This window comes from Bombina bombina, chromosome 11, assembly GCF_027579735.1.
Source record: "Bombina bombina isolate aBomBom1 chromosome 11, aBomBom1.pri, whole genome shotgun sequence".
NCBI classification, from domain to species: domain Eukaryota; kingdom Metazoa; phylum Chordata; class Amphibia; order Anura; family Bombinatoridae; genus Bombina; species Bombina bombina.
This window is the reverse complement of record NC_069509.1, coordinates 68,938,799-68,955,910: the sequence shown is the minus strand read 5'-3', so window position 1 is coordinate 68,955,910 and position 17,112 is coordinate 68,938,799.

Genomic DNA, 17,112 nt, shown 5'->3' with positions numbered 1-17,112 from the left:
CTTAGAAACAGGTTACACAGATATAAGCATGAGTGCTATTTTATACCAAAAGCATGATAATTTAAGCAAAGTCATTGCTTATGCGAGCAAAACTCTATCCGCAGTAGAAATAAAATTTAGCGACTGCTAAAAAGCCCTCTTATCTACTGTATGGACTCTACAAAATTTCCGCAGCTATATACAGGGCGAGAAAATTATTGTAGAAACGGCCCACCAGCCTTTACTATATTTGCAAAGTAAGAGAATAAGAGACAGGAATTTGTCTAATAGCCGCATAACAGCGTGGACTCTTTCCTTACAAGGCTGGCCTTTAGAAATTTGCTACAAGCAGAATAAAAAGAATCCAGTCGCACAGGGGCTTGCTGAACTCCACAACTATACTGCTAAGGATCCTGGGGAAGAATTATCAGAAGATGACTTCCTGGAGGAACAATTGCTTTCCCCGTATAAGATATACAATGAGGACCATTGTCAAACATTACCTTGGGTATATGTTGATGGTTGTTTTTACCATGCCACTATTGAAAATGAGCGCAGACTAGTAGCTGGCATTGGTATAACTGGGGCAAATAGATTCCCAAATATATCTATAGGTTTCAGAATTGGACCAAAATCCAGTCAAGTTGCAGAACTAACTGCAGTTCTAAAAACCATTGAAATGGCTATTGAACAAAATATTCGTGAATTTGTGATCATTACTGACTCAAATTATGTGCGTGACAGTTTTGTTGAATACCTGCCAACTTGGAAAAGAAATGGCATGCAGAAAAGTAACAACAAACCAGTCAAGCATGACAAGTTGTTCTGTGAGACTGATAATCTGGTGGTGTCCAATGATTTAACTATACACTGGAAAAAAACCAAGGGTCATTCCAGGGTTCTAGGTCCTGATAAGGAAGGCAATGATCTTGCGGATTCATTAGCCAAACAAGGAGCCATAACTGGAGTACTCCTTCAAATTTACCACTTAATGGCCTCTATTTATCAAGGTCTGTCGGACCTGATCCGACAGTGCGGATCAGGTCCGACAGACCTTGCTGAATATGGCGAGCAATACACACACCGTATTCAGCATTGCACCAGCAGCTCACAAGAGCTGCTGGTGCAACGCCGCCCCCTGCAGACTCACGGCCAATAGGTCGCCAGCAGGGGGGTGTCAATAAACCCGATCGTACTCTATTGGGTTGATTTCCGGCGATGTCTGTCCGCCTGCTCAGAGCAGGTGGACAGGTTATGGAGCAGCGGTCTTTGTGACCGTTGCTTCATAACTGGTGTTTCTGGCGAGCCTGTAGGCTCGCCAGAAACACGGGGCATCAAGCTCCATTCAGAGCTTGATAAATATGCCCCAATGGGTGCAATTCAGGTAGAAGCCATTACCAGAAACCAGGCTAAACAACAGAGTAAGCCTTACCTGGTACAATGGAGTCAGGATTCTCCTAGTGAGGACCTGATCTCTAGTCAAAGAGAAGACCCCATTGTAAGCATCTTCTATAAACACATAGAAGATCCTGAAAGCAACCCCATCTCAAAAGATGATTGTATTGGCAAGGAAGATCTTAGAATCTTAATGAAATCCAGATCACAATTCAAGTTACAGGATGGTTTGTTAATTAGAACCTCCGAAACTGGCATCCAGCAATGGGTAGTACCCACCAAGTTCAGAGGTCTAATGCTTCAACATGCCCATGATGCTCCCACATCTGGCCATCATGGTGCCAAACTCATATATGAAATATTGCGTGATTACTCCTTCTGGCCACACATGTTGAAAGATGTTCAGACTTACTGTCAAGGTTGTTTAAGCTGTCCACAGTCCCAACCCACTGCACCAACACATAGAGCGCCATTGCAGAAAAGGGGGATGGTAATGCCATGGTCAGATATACAAATTGATTTTATTGGTCCAGTAACTAGGTCATCAAGAGGTAACAAATATATGTTAACAGTGACATTCCTATTCACTAAATGGGTAGAGTGCATCGGTGCGCCTAACAATAGTGCTGAAACATGTGCAGCATTGCTCATCAACCACGTGTTTTCCAGATTTGGTTTGCTCAAAAGAATCGAATCCGATCGAGGAACTCACTTCACTAGCGAAGTGATGACCAAAATGTGGAAAATACTAGGGGTTAAAAGATAACACGGCCATATACTGACAGTAGCTAGTAAAGAGTTAATAACTATTTACTACCTATTCTACCTAGTTAAAATAAATACAAAGTTGCCTGTAAAATAAAAATAAACCCTAAGATAGATACAATATAACTATTAGTTATATTGTAGCTAGCTTAGGGTTTATTTTATAGGTAAGTATTTAGTTTTAAATAGGAATTATTTAGTTAATGATAGTAATTTTTATTTAGATATATTTGAATTATATTAAAGTTAATGGGTGTTAGGGTTAAACTTAGGGTTAGGTTTAGGGGTTAATAACTTTAGTATAGTGGCGGCGATTTTGGGGGCAGCAGATTAGGGGTTAATAACAGTAATGTAGGTTGTGACAACATTGGGGGCAGCAGATTAGGGGTAATAATATTTAACTAGTGTATGCAATGCGGGAGTGCAGAGGTTTAGGGGTTAATATGTTTATTATAGTGGCGGCGATGTCCGGAGTGGCAGATTAGGGGTTAATAATTTTATTTTAGTGTTTGCGATGCGGGAGGGCCTCTGTTTAGGGGTTAATAGGTAGTTTATGGGTGTTAGTGTACTTTGTAACACTAGTTATGAGTTTTATGTTACAGCTTTGTAGCGTAAAACTCATAACTACTGAATTTTAGTTTACGGTATGGATCTTGACAGTATGGGCTGTACCGCTCACTTTTTGGCCGGACAGGCAAACTCATAATACCGGCGCTATGGAAGTTCCAGTGAAAAAGGACTTTTTGAAAGCTGCGGTAGTTACGTTGAGTTACGGCCAAAAAAGTGTTTGGTACAGCTATACCAGCAAGACTCATAATACCAGCGGTAGTGAAAAAGAGCCATAACAATGCTTTTTCACTCAAAACGCACAACCCGTAATCTAGCCGATTGTTATTTTTGTATTGTTTCTGTTTGATGAATAAGTTAATCTAATATCCCACATAAAATATCCATCAGCATAATGTTAATGAAGACGATGCCTCTATATTTGTTCACTTGTTATATGTAGGCAGACGTAGGTTTCTTGTTTCTATTACGGCCTTGAATTTGTTGAGTCATTTGACATTACTTACATTCGCCTAGATTTAGAGTTCTGCGTTAGCCGTCAAAAGCAGCGTTAAGGGCTCCTAACGCTGCTTTTTACTGCCCGCTGGTATTTAGAGTCAGTCAGGAAAGGGTCTAATGCTCACTTTCCAGCCGCGACTTTCCATACCGCAGATCCCCTTATGCCAATTGCGTATCCTATCTTTTCAATGGGATCTTCCTAATGCCGGTATTTAGAGTCTTGGCTGAAGTGAGCGGTAGACCCTCTACCGACAAGACTCCAGCCACAGAAAAAAGTCAGGAGTTAAGAGCTTAATGGGCTAACGCCGGTTTATAAAGCTCTTAACTACTGTGCTCTAAAGTACACTAGCACCCATAAACTACCTATGTACCCCTAAACCGAGGCCCCCCCACATCGCCGCCACTCTAATATATTTTTTTAACCCCTAATCTGCCGATCGCACACCGCCGCCACCTACATTATCCCTATGTACCCCTAATCTGCTGCCCCTAACATCGCAGACACCTACATAATATTTATTAACCCATAATCTGCCCCCCCCCAACGTCGCCGTTATCTTACCTACACTTATTAACCCCTAATCTGCCGACCGGACCTCGCCGCCACTATGATAAATGTATTAACCCCTAAACCGCCTCACTCCCGCCTCGCAAACCCTATAATAAATTGTATTAACAGCAACAGAAATGAAGTTTCCAGCGCCTTGGTTAAAATATACCTGCTACACTATAAGGAAGATCCCCTATCAGATCTAAATGAAGTAACAATGATTCGATATATATAGGAGCGCCACAAAGGGCTTAGGTATATCACAGGACTAGTCTAGATCAAATAATTCCAAGAAAACAAACTTATAAATCTAAGTCCAACAAATATCTGTTAAAATTCCTTTTAATCACTTTGGGTTATGTACAATCAAACCCATCACATGTGTTCCATTACAATACAATCTAAAATGCAATGCAAATACAATCAAAATATAGAAAATACAAAATACAATAAAAAAAATTTTGGGATCTCGAAGTTCTGTCTTTTATAAAGTATAAAAACTGAACTTATAGCTACAAGTCCGGATATAGACTACTATCATTCAGCTGTGTGATGCTGAAGAAGCTTAGAGCTGATGGTGTAAAGTCTAACTAGATATATTTAAGATTCGAGTAGGGGTCCGGGTAACAGCTACCCAATCACAGATAACATTTGCGCAAGTTGAATTAGGGCCACCAATATCCAGTAGTGGAAGTAATAAACAAGTGATGACAGGAAGTGTACGATCTAATTTGTGCTCAATGTAATATAATCAAATTTCAATCCAATTTTTTAAAAATAATAAAATCCTAAACAATTGCACTCCAAACCCACAAGTGACAGAATCGAAAATTTAAAATGAAAAAAATATAAAATCTGAGTAAAAACTGTGATCCAAAGATAAAGTGACTTTGTGAAAAAATATACAAATTGTGCAAACAAATGATGTGTTATATATAAACCAAATCCAACCTAACTAGAACAATACCGGTATGTTCTGAACAAATTAAACTAAAATCATCTTAACCTAAGTGGGAGATTTACAAACTTCTTTGCAAGAAAAATGTACAAACAAAGGCAAATAATCCCTAATATATAGAAAGTAATTATATGTGCGTGAATCCTTAACTCCCTCGAAAAAATACTGGCAATCTCCTAATCGATTAATATCCTAGAGATTCAGATGTAAACAATAAAACAAATACAGAAATACTAAATCGGAAAAAATAAGGAGTGAAAAATGAAAATAAAAAATATATGAAATGTATAAAAAAATAAAGTCTGAATGGTCCTGTGAACAAAGTCCTATTATGGATTTAAAAGTCAGTTAAAAATCCAATCCCTGGTGTCCCTCGATAGGGTCCAATGTAGCTGATGATCCTAACTTTTTAGGGATCCCAGTCGTGATCAATGCAAACAATACCTAAAAGAGAAAAAGAAAGTGCACTAAACAAACAGCCTATGGGGTGCGGAGTATTGGTAAATAAACTCACCCCACTCAGCAATATCCTGGAAATATGGCAAGCCTCACAAATCGTATGCCGATTGTCCGTCTACGCGTTTCGGCCGTCTGATGGGTCTTTCTCAAGACATAGTGAGGCTGAGGGTTTACTAACCTTATATAGTGTTCTTAGGGATATTTTTCTAGAGTGTTGGCGCCAAAATGCCTCAGGATGGGACCGGATTGCCCGCCAACATTTTTCGGCCAATATCGCTAAACCAGAAGTGCGAGTTGTACATACTTCCGGTCGGTCATTTCCGGTGTTTCCGTAGCCATTTTGAAAAAGGGCATTTGGAATAGTAATAGGGCAACTACAAAACTTGCAGAATGAGTTACTGGGGAATAATTCTCTTATGCTCCTATATCTATTTTTAGAGAGTGTTGTCTTATTCACAATTCGAGACTTATTTAGCTCTTAGATTATAAACATAATTTTATGTCTCATTCTTTTTTATCCGTTTATGGTCCAATAATCTCTGATTTTATCTAGAGTTGGTTTGGTTAAGGGATTTTTTATGGGATTTTTTACATAAGATAAGGGTGAATTTAATGATTTTAGGCTTCCATATTCCAGGATTTACAAATATTAGAAACATTAAAATTTATTAAAAATTACGTTAAGAATTACATGCAGCATATTGGTAACATGTGTATAAAATTAGATTTTCTATGTTGATTAGTATGTATTGGTTGGCTTTAATGTTATATTTTCACATTTTAACTACTTTTTTACTGTTGTTTGTAGAAATGTATTCTTCTATGTTGGGGGAGTTATTCTATTCTCCCAAGTATTTTATTACTATAAAAGCAGTCTTTTTATCGAGATTGATATTCTAATTATTCTAAGCGCTCAAAAAATCAGAGGTAGAGGTTAAACAGTTTTATTAAAGAACCAATATTTGATTAGAAACTTAAGATCAATTTTAGTTGGAATAATTTCCCTAATTTTAGGGGGTCTCAGTATATCCATTATCCTTCTTATGGACTTTGATTTTCTCAAAACATTTTGTTGTTTCAATACATATTTAGTCTAGTAGTATTGGATTCAAAAGGATTGTTTTTTATCTCCTTATCTTGGCCATTTTATTGTTCCAATACATATTTGTTTTGTCTCCTTATTATCAATAGTTGTATTTGGAGTTGTTTCCAGACTTAGTTATTTTAAAATAGGTGGACTATCTCAAAGTTGGCGTTATGTCCTTTGGGATAAATACAGTCCAAATGAAAAATCCATTTGGACTCGGTTTTCAGCATTCTTGCTTCCATGTTACCCCCTCTCCAGTCTTTGTTTAGTTTACAGATGCCCAAGTATTTCAGGCTTTCACTACTACTTCCATGTACCTCTTTGAAATGTTTATAGAGGGGCAGATCTATTTTCTTCCACTTTATTTGTAGGAGATGCTCCCGGATCCTGTCCCTCAACTTTCTCGTGGTCTGACCCACATATTGTAGGCCACACCCACATTCAATTAAGTATACCACATGGTGGTCTGAGCATCTAATGGTTTGCTTGATGTTATGAAGCTCGTTTGTAATCTTAGATTTGAATGTGTCCGTTTTTATTCCATGTTTGCACGCCTTACAGAAGTGGCATGGGAAAAAACCTTTCAACTTCTTTCCTAGAACCCCCATTTGGTTCTTAGTCATTTTGTTCCTCGGGATACTCGGGGCTAAGATGGATTTAAGGTTATCTGCTTTCCTGAAGATGAAGCCTGGTTGTTCTGTTAGGTGTTCTCCTATTACATCATCCTCCTTCAAAAGATACCAATGGCGTTTAATAATATCCTCAATTACTTTCTTTCTTTCACTGTATTGAGTGATAAATGGTATCTTTAGGTTTCCGGGAGTTGTTGTGTTGTGTTTCTTTCTATAGGTTAATAGATCTTCTCTTCTAATGAGACTCACTTCTTCAATTGTCTTATTTATGGGGCATCTCAGGAACTTATGAGACTAATCATTAAATATAGGGAACTCCTTCTTACACATATAGACTTAGAAATCCAGTCGGAGGAGAAGAATATGGAACTATTTAAAGACTCACAAACCTTCAAAGAAAAGCAAGAAAACCTATACACAAAAATAAATAAACTGAAAGATGATACGATTGCGAAAAAAACAAAGAAAATCAATAGAGATCTGAACACAGCTCAAGATAATTCTGACACAACCAAAACTACTGCCAACGATCAAATAGACACAGAGGTAGAAATACCACCCCCTATGTTTTGTTGTTTTCCATATCCTCTTTTCAACAATTTAGAAGTATTTTATTTTGTCATTCACTCAGTGCATATATTTTCTAGGTTTTCAAAACACTGTGTCAGAATATTGTTTCATGTTTTCTAAAACATGGCTTTGGTCTGTTGGTTCAGTAATCAGTCATGTCATCTTGACATCTTAGTAAAAAGTGTGAATCTATCATCTAACTGCAATTCTTTAGCTTTAATCTTATGTAACAAGAGGAATTCTAAAACACTAATAATATCCCATTTCCTTGCAGCATCATATGCCTGTATGCTAGTTAAACAAAGATTCCTAATATCACAACATTTCAAAACTATAGTAAACACATGTATATGCCTTTAAATGGACATAATACACATATGCAAAATTACTTGAAAGTGATGCAGTGTAACTGTCAAAAGATGACAAGAAAATATCACCTAAACATCTCTCTGTAAAAAAGGAAGATATTTTACCTCGAAATTTCATCAGCTCATACTAGTAAGGGCTCTGTCAACATATATGCTATAGCTTCTGTCAGCTGAATTTTGGGGTACAAAAAAAGTAATTCCGCTTCATTTGTGCTGATGTCATACTATGGCCTCTAGTTATCAAGCCGTCAACATCAAATACGCTGGAATTCCGCAGCGTATTTGTGGCGAGGCTGATTCGCCTAAGTTATCAAGCCCTACACAACGGCAAAAGTAGAATATAGTGACGTAAGCTTCAATCCGCCGGACTCATTCCGACACAGATTGATTCTTACGTCACTCCAGATGTTTCGAACACAAGTTCGGCACAATCTGACTACTTTTACTAGTTATCAAAAAACTAGCAGGTACGCTTGGCACTTTTCCGGCCTAGCGTACCTGGTTTTCAATCCGCCTCCCTGGAGGTGGCGGATCCCATAGGAATCAATGGGAGTCTGACCATAGCGAAAGTTCATGTTCACTGCTGCCCGACATCCCATTGATTCCTAACACCCTAATATGTACCCCGAGTCTAAACACCCCTAATCTGCCCCCCCCTACACCGCCGCCACCTACATTTAACATGCTAACCCCTAAACCGCCACTCCCGGAACCCGCCGCAACTATAATAAATGTATTAACCCCTAAACCGCCACTCCCGGACCCCGCCGCAACTATACATAAATGTATTAACCCCTAAATCGCCGCTCCCGGACCCCGCCACAACTATAATAAATGTATTAACCCCTAAACCGCCGCTCCCGGACCCCGCCACAACTATATTAAACTTATTAACCCCTAATCTGCCCCCCTACACCGTTGCCACCTATAATAAATTTATCAAAAACCTATACTGCCCCCCTACAACGCTGCAACCTATAATAAAATTATTAACCCCTAAACCTAAGTCTAACACTAACCCTAACACCCCCCTATCTTAAATATTAATTAAATAAATCTAAATAAATATAACTCTTATTAAATTAATTATTCCTATTTAAAACTAAATACTTACCTATAAAATAAACCCTAATATAGCTACAATATTACTAATAATTATATTGTAGCTATTTTAGGATTTGTTTTTATTTTACAGGCAATTTTTATTTTTAACTAGGTACAATAGCTATTAAATAGTTATTAACTATTTAATAGCTACCTAGATCAAATAAAGACAAATTTACCTGTAAAATAAAAACTAACCTAAGTTACAATTACACCTAATACTACACTATCATTAAATAACGTATTCCTATTTAAAACTAAATACTTACCTGTAAAATAAACCCTAAGATAGCTACAATGTAATTAATAATTACATTGTAGCTATCTTAGGATTTATATTTATTTTACAGGTAACTTTGTATTTATTTTAACTAGGTAGAATAGTTATTAAATAGTTATTAACTATTTAATAACTACCTAGCTAACAGAAATACAAAATTACCTGTAAAATAAATCCTAACCTAAGTTACAATTAAACCTAACACTACACTATCATTAAATAAATTAAATTAATTAACTACAAGTAGCTACAATTAAATACAATTAAATAAAATAATTAAAGTAAAAAAATAAAAAAAAATAAGTTACAAAAAATAAAAAAATATTACAAGATTTTTAAGCTAATTACACCTAATCTAAGTCCCCTAATAAAATAACAAAGCCCCCCAAAATAAAAAAAAAACATGGAACAGAAGAGGACATCCGCAGCGGCCGAAGTCATCATCCAAGGGGCGCTGAAGAGGTCTTCCATCCTATAGAAGTTTTCATCCATGCGGCATCTTCAATCTTCATCCATCCGGAGCGGATCCTTCTTCAAACGAGCCGACATGGAGCCATCCTCTTTTAACGACGCCTACCCGACGAATGGATATTCCTTTAAGTGATGTCATCCAAGATGGCGTCCCTCGAATTCCGATTGGCTGATAGGATTCTATCAGCCAATCGGAATTAAGGTAGGAAAAATCTGATTGGCTGATGCATTCAGCCAATCAGATTGAGCTTGCATTCTATTGGCTGATCGGAACAGCCAATAGAATGCGAGCTCAATCTGATTGGATCAGCCAATCGGATTGAACTTGAATCTGATTGGCTGATTGCATCATCCAATCAGATTTTTCCTACCTTAATTCCGATTGGCTGATAGAATCCTATCAGCCAATCGGACATCGAGGAACGCCATCTTGGATGAAGTCACTTAAAGGAATATCCATTTGTCGGGTAGGCGTCGTTGGAAGAGGATGGCTCCGCGTCGGCTCGTTTGAAGAAGGCTCCATTCCGCTCTGGATGGATGAAGATTGAAGACGCTGCATGGATGAAGACTTCTATCGGATGTAAGACCTCTTCAGTGCCCCTTGGATGATGACTTTGGCCGCTCTGGATGTCCTCTTCTGTTCCATCGGTGGTCGGCTGGCTGAAGACGGCTAAAGGTAGGATGATCTTCAGGGGGTTAGTGTTAGGTTTTTTAAGGGGGGGTTGGGTGGGTTAGAGTAGGGGTATGTGGGTGGTGGGTTTTAATGTTGGGGGGGTTTTATTTTTTTTTACATGCAAAAGAGCTGAATACTTTGGGGCATGCCCCGCAAAGGCCCTTTTAAGGGCAGGTAAGGTAATAGAGCTGTTAACTTTTGTAATTTTTTTTATTTTTTTTTTATTGAGGTTTTAAGAAAAATAATACAAGCAGGTGATTACACAAAACACCACGCAAACAGAAAATTGACAATTAGATAGTCATCACATAACATCGTCCATTAGCACACGTATTACTTGAAAGTGTAAGTACACATTGAACAATAAACCTCAGTTTTCTGATACCTCCTAAGGTATAATAGTATATGATACAGAGTTAAATTATTTCCCCCCCAAAGAAAAATAATATGATATCTTATACTATGTGATGTGTATAAAATGCTAGAGAGAGAAACTATGGAGTTATGTACACTCACAATAACTATTGAGAATCAAACATGAATAAGCTGAAATATATATGGGATTGTAACTTGTTATGTGCCTGTTACTATATACAATGGGGCGATCGACCTCCTCTCCTAAGAATTATTTCTGTAACTTCCAATGGAAGTAGTAGCAGTAAAATCTACCTCTGAGCTTATACGGCAGCTACAAAGCTCTACCAACTATATACACCTGAGATAGTAAACAGATAGAGGTTCATAGTGGCTTGTTGAGAGTATATATGATTCCAGGTTAAATAGGTGGACAGTAGTAAAAATAGTACTTAGTGTTACTTGATAGGCCCTGACTTTCTTAACTACTAGCTAATAAGAGCAATTAACATAGTGGAATAGTTAAACATCCCAGAGCCATAGCCCTAAGTGCCTATGCACTTATAGGATGTAGTAATGTGTTAAAATGTTAATTATAGCATAAGGAAACAATATTCTAGATAGCAAGTCAGGGGTAAGGATGTAGCTCCATTATTAAATGCTACCTAATATAGCTGTGTAATGCCGTTATTGCTAGGGCTTTAGTTCTGCAAAGTGTCCTGCAGAGTCAACACGTTACTCCTAGATATGTAAAAGCCACAAAATGTAGGGTTATATGGGAAAAGAGAATCAACAACATCAATCCCTATTATCCCTATTGCCATCATTTGTTAAGGAAATTATAACTGTTAGCTTTAGGACTGTTTGCTTAAACTATAAGACGTTTGTTGTCAAGGGTTAAAATTAAGTCAAACGTGCAATAACGTCTCAGTGAGAATCCAGCCAGCCACTGATCTAGGTGATGAAGGGAAAATCTCAAACATAGACAGCCTATGTGATCCTACTAACCAAACACACATGATACAGTTAACTTCCCATATCCCCAATATTGTTTACATATTTATATTATATAATGGGGGAGGGGGTAAGAGAGAGAGTAGCGATATGAGCAATAAAGAAAATAAAGCAGCAAAAGAGAACAAAATGATATTTGGGTTAAACCTAAATAAACTCAACTCGTTCCCAGCCTTTTTCCAAAGAGCTGAGTGCAGACAATGTATGAGTCTTTCAGCCGATCCCCTGTTTATGCAAAGTCTGGGGGATGATGAGTATTTCACCTAACCTTTTTGCAGCCCTCTGAACGGACCCTGTCAGGAGCGGATCTCCCCCCAGTAAACTCTGTAAGAGTCTCCATGATAGATCCGTGAGCCAGACCCAGGGGACAGCCACCAAAAGGTGAAAGTTTGATACTGAATTAGGGCCGTGTGAATGAAGGGGAAAACACAGCCCATCCAACACCGGACTTATGCAGTGGGAACTTACCGCCCCTATTTTCGAAAGCTCCCCTCTGTGCTCAGCAATGGTAAGCCACCCGGGTCCCAGTTCTGTAGCACAACACTGTGGTAGAAACTTACAACGGTGCGTTTCAAAGCTGGTCTTGAAATTATTATTAGCGCAGGGCAATGCTGCATAACGACTGATCTCTGCGGGGATACTATTTGCAGTAATACATGTACCGGGCTTTTAACCAGCATATCAGCTGGAGTTTCAGTAGGATTGTTGATCTCGACTTTCTGCGTCGGCACATAGCTTGAACGGCTTGCAGTATCAGGAAATAGTGTTGGTGACTTCTGCTCACTAAGGTAAGCATATCTTTGCACAGATAGGGAGCTCCGGTGTTCCCCACAAGTTGTCCCCTTCATCGCATTAGGCTCAAGAAGGTCTAGGGTAGAGTAGGTCTTAGTGAAGGTAGATGTGCTGTCATTAAGGACCATTAGTAGATCAGGGTCATCCTGCAGCTCTGTGCTCTGAGGTTGGCAATCTTTGGGACTAATTGCAATCGTCATATTTAAGTGAGGTGCGGCGAGATGGGCTTCCGACAACTGCAACAAACTGTTTAGCTCGAAACTGGGGTTATCACCTTCGTCACATTCAAGAATCACAGTGCTCCTCTCCCTTCTATTGCAAGGCTCCTGGGGAAAGGTAGGTGGGTTTGTTACTTGTTGCTGCTCCTCTGATTTCTTGTAGCTGCAGGAGTCGGGACAGAAGGCCCTATGCGGCACCTCTCCTTTGGCATGTAATTCATGTGACGCTTGCGATTCTCCCCTAGCCCTTGCACAAATATCTTTTAGAGAGTCATACTCCTCGTCTATAATTGCGCATAGCTCATTGTAGTGAGAATTGAGCATGGCTGCAACTTCCCGAATGATCCATTTAGAGTCCCGCGCCATATTGAGGAGATAGTGCGCTAATAGTATGTATAAACGTTATGTCCCTTGGCTCTGAAGGCAGGAGTAGTTCTGCTGTCCGGAGTTATATCCCAGGCTATTCTCCCTTTTTCTGCAAGAAGTGTCAGTGTCTTTGCACTGCATACCCGGCGTACAAGATACCGGGGGGGGGGGGGTGTTGAGAGCCTTTACTGAAGTAACTGCCTAAGGCCTCAACGCTCCAGATCGATTTCCAAAGGTTATAATACCAAGAATTTAGTATCACCTGACTCAGTTTGGTCTGTGGATTTTTAATATCAAGGTGTGGGAGTTGGATGATCTTCCTGGCCACTGATAAAAGGCAGATTATCTGTGATTCCCTTGGAGCAACCGATATTGCTACCATTCAAGGTGCTGCCCAGAGACATGCCCAACTTTTGTAATTTAGAATAGGGTAGGGCATGTTTTTTATTTTGGGGGGCTTTGTTATTTTATTAGGGGGATTAGATTAGGTGTAATTAGTTTAAAAATCTTGTAATATTTTTTTATTTTTTGTAACTTAATTTTTTTTATTTTTTGTACTTTAGTAATTTTATTTAATTGTATTTAATTGTAGCTACTTGTAGTTAATTCATTTAATTTATTTAATGATAGCGTAGTGTTAGGTTTAATTGTAACTTAGGTTAGGATTTATTTTACAGGTAATTTTGTATTTCTTTTAGCTAGGTAGTTATTAAATAGTTAATAACTATTTAAAGGGCCACTGTAAGTAAATATTTTCTATGCCTGTTACTAACTAACTACCCCAAATACGCTTTTTATCAATAGCATTTCATTAACATATCTCTACCGTATATCAGAAATCTTGTCCTTTGCTCTGTACCAATCCATTTACAATAACTAGGTTTCAAAATGGCGCTTTAAACACAAAGTTATTGGTTTAAGTATTTAGAACATGCAGTGCTGAAAATAGTGGGCAGGATAACGTGACATCATCGGCGAATAAAAGATATAACTTTTAGAACGTTATAAAACTTCGTTTTGGAGGAAATATAGGTCAGTAGGTTTTAATTAATGTTTATTAACTTTAATATGTTAGTTGTTTAGCTTAAAAATTATAACAGAAAGTAATCCTTTAATAACTATTCTACCTAGTTAAAATAAATACAAAGTTACCTGTAAAATAAATATAAATCCTAAGATAGCTACAATGTAATTATTAATTACATTGTAGCTATCTTACGGCTATATTTAGAGTTTTGTCGGTAACGACCCGCGTAGCTAACGCTGGCTTTTTTTCTGGCCGCACCTTTAAAAAAACTCTGGTATTGAGAGTCCACAGAATGGCTGCGTTAGGCTCCAAAAAAGGAGCGTAGAGCATATTTAACGCCACTGCAACTCTCGATACCAGAGTTGCTTACGGAAGCGGCCAGCTTCAAAAACGTGCTTGTGCACGATTCCCCCATAGAAAACAATGGGGCTGTTTGAGCTGAAAAAAAACCTAACACCTGCAAAAAAGCCGTGTTCAGCTCCTAACGCAGCCGCATTGTTTGCTATGGGGAAACACTTCCTACGTCTGCACCTAACACTCTAACATGTACCCCGAGTCTAAACACCCCTAACCTTACACTTATTAACCCCTAATCTGCCGCCCCCACTATCGCTGATTCCTGCATATTATTATTAACCCCTAATCTGCCGCTCCGTAAACCGCCGCTACTTACATTATCCCTATGTACCCCTAATCTGCTGCCCTAACATCGCTGACCCCTATATTATATTTATCAACCCCTAATCTGCCCCCCACAACGTCGCCTCCACCTGCCTACACTTATTAACCCCTAATCTGCCGAGCGGACTGCACCGCTATTATAATAAAGTTATTAACCCCTAATCCGCCTCACTAACCCTATAATAAATAGTATTAACCCCTAATCTGCCCTCCCTAACATCGCCGACACCTAACTTCAAACATTAACCCCTAATCTGCTGACTGGAGCTCACTGCTATTCTAATAAATGTATTAACCCCTAAAGCTAAGTCTAACCCTAACACTAACACCCTCCTAAATTAAATATAATTTAAATCTAACGAAATTAATTAACTCTTATTAAATAAATTATTCCTATTTAAAGCTAAATACTTACCTGTAAAATAAATCCTAATATAGCTACAATATAAATTATAATTATATTATAGCTATTTTAGGATTTATATTTATTTTACAGGTAACTTTGTATTTATTTTAACCAGGTACAATAGCTATTAAATAGTTAATAACTATTTAATAGCTAAAATAGTTAAAATAATTTCAAAATTATCTGTAAAATAAATCCTAACCTAAGTTACAATTAAACCTAACACTACACTATCAATAAATTAATTAAATAAAATACCTACAATTATCTACAATTAAACCTAACACTACACTATCAATAAATTAATTAAATACAATACCTACAAATAACTACAATGAAATAAACTAACTAAAGTACAAAAAATAAAAAAATATTTACAAACATAAGAAAAATATTACAACAATTTTAAACTAATTACACCTACTCTAAGCCCCCTAATAAAATAACAAAGCCCCCCAAAATAAAAAATGCCCTACCCTATTCTAAATTACAAAAGTTCAAAGCTCTTTTACCTTACCAGCCCTGAACAGGGCGCTTTGCGGGGCATGCCCCAAGAAATTCAGCTCTTTTTCCTGTAAAAAAACACATACAATACCCCCCCCCCCAACATTACAACCCACCACCCACATACCCCTAATCTAACCCAAACCCCCCTTAAATAAACCTAACACTAAGCCCCTGAAGATCTTCCTACCTTGTCTTCCCCTCACCGGGTATCACACCGATCCGTCCTGGCTCCGATATCTTCATCTAAGACCAAGCGGGTGCTAGACATCCATCATCCGACGGCTGAAGAAGTCCAGAAGAGGCTCCAAAGTCTTCATCCTATCCGGGAAGAAGAGTAGATCCGGACCGGCAACCATCTTCTTCCAAGCAGCATCTTCTATCTTCATCCGATGAGAACCGGCTCCATCTTGAAGACCTCCACCGCGGACCCATCTTCTTCCGACGACGACTTCCCGACGAATGACGGTTCCTTTAAGGGACGTCATCCAAGATCGGAACAGCCAATAGAATACAAGCTCAATCTGATTGGCTGATTGGATCAGCCAATCGGATTGAACTTGATTCTGATTGGCTGATTCCATCAGCCAATCAGAATTTTCCTACCTTAATTCCGATTGGCTGATAGAATCCTATCAGCCAATCGGAATTCGGGGGACGCCATCTTGGATGACGTCCCTTAAAGGAGCCTTCATTCGTCGCTAGTCCGTCGGGCCAGCAGGATGTTCCGCGTCGGAGGTCTGCAAGATGGATCCGGAAGGCAGAAGATTGAAGATGCCGTTGATAGAAGACTTCAGCCGGATCATGGACCTCTTCAGCTCCCGCTTGGATGATGACTTCATCCGGATCATGGACCTCTTCAGCTCCCGCTTGGATGATGACTTCATCCGGATCATGGACATCTTCAGCCCCCTGCTTGGGCTTGGATCAGGACATCAGAGGAGCTCTTCTGGATCGATCGGTGAACCTGGTATGGTGAAGATAAGGTAGGAAGATCTTCAGGGGCTTAGTGTTAGGTTTATTTAAGGGGGGTTGGGTTAGATTAGGGGTATGTGGGTGGTGGGTTGTAATGTTGGGGGGGGTATTGTATGTGTTTTTTTACAGGAAAAAGAGCTGAATTTCTTGGGGCATGCCCCGCAAAGGGCCCTGTTCTGGGCAGGTAAGGTAAAAGAGCTTTGAACTTTTGTAATTTAGAATAGGGTAGGGCATTTTTTATTTTGGGGGGCTTTGTTATTTTATTAGGGGGCTTAGAGTAGGTGTAATTAGTTTAAAATTGTTGTAATATTTTTCTGATGTTTGTAAATATTTTTTTATTTTTTGTAACTTAGTTCTTTTTTATTGTTTGTAATTTAGTTAGTTTATTTCATTGTATTTATTTGTAGATATTGTATTTA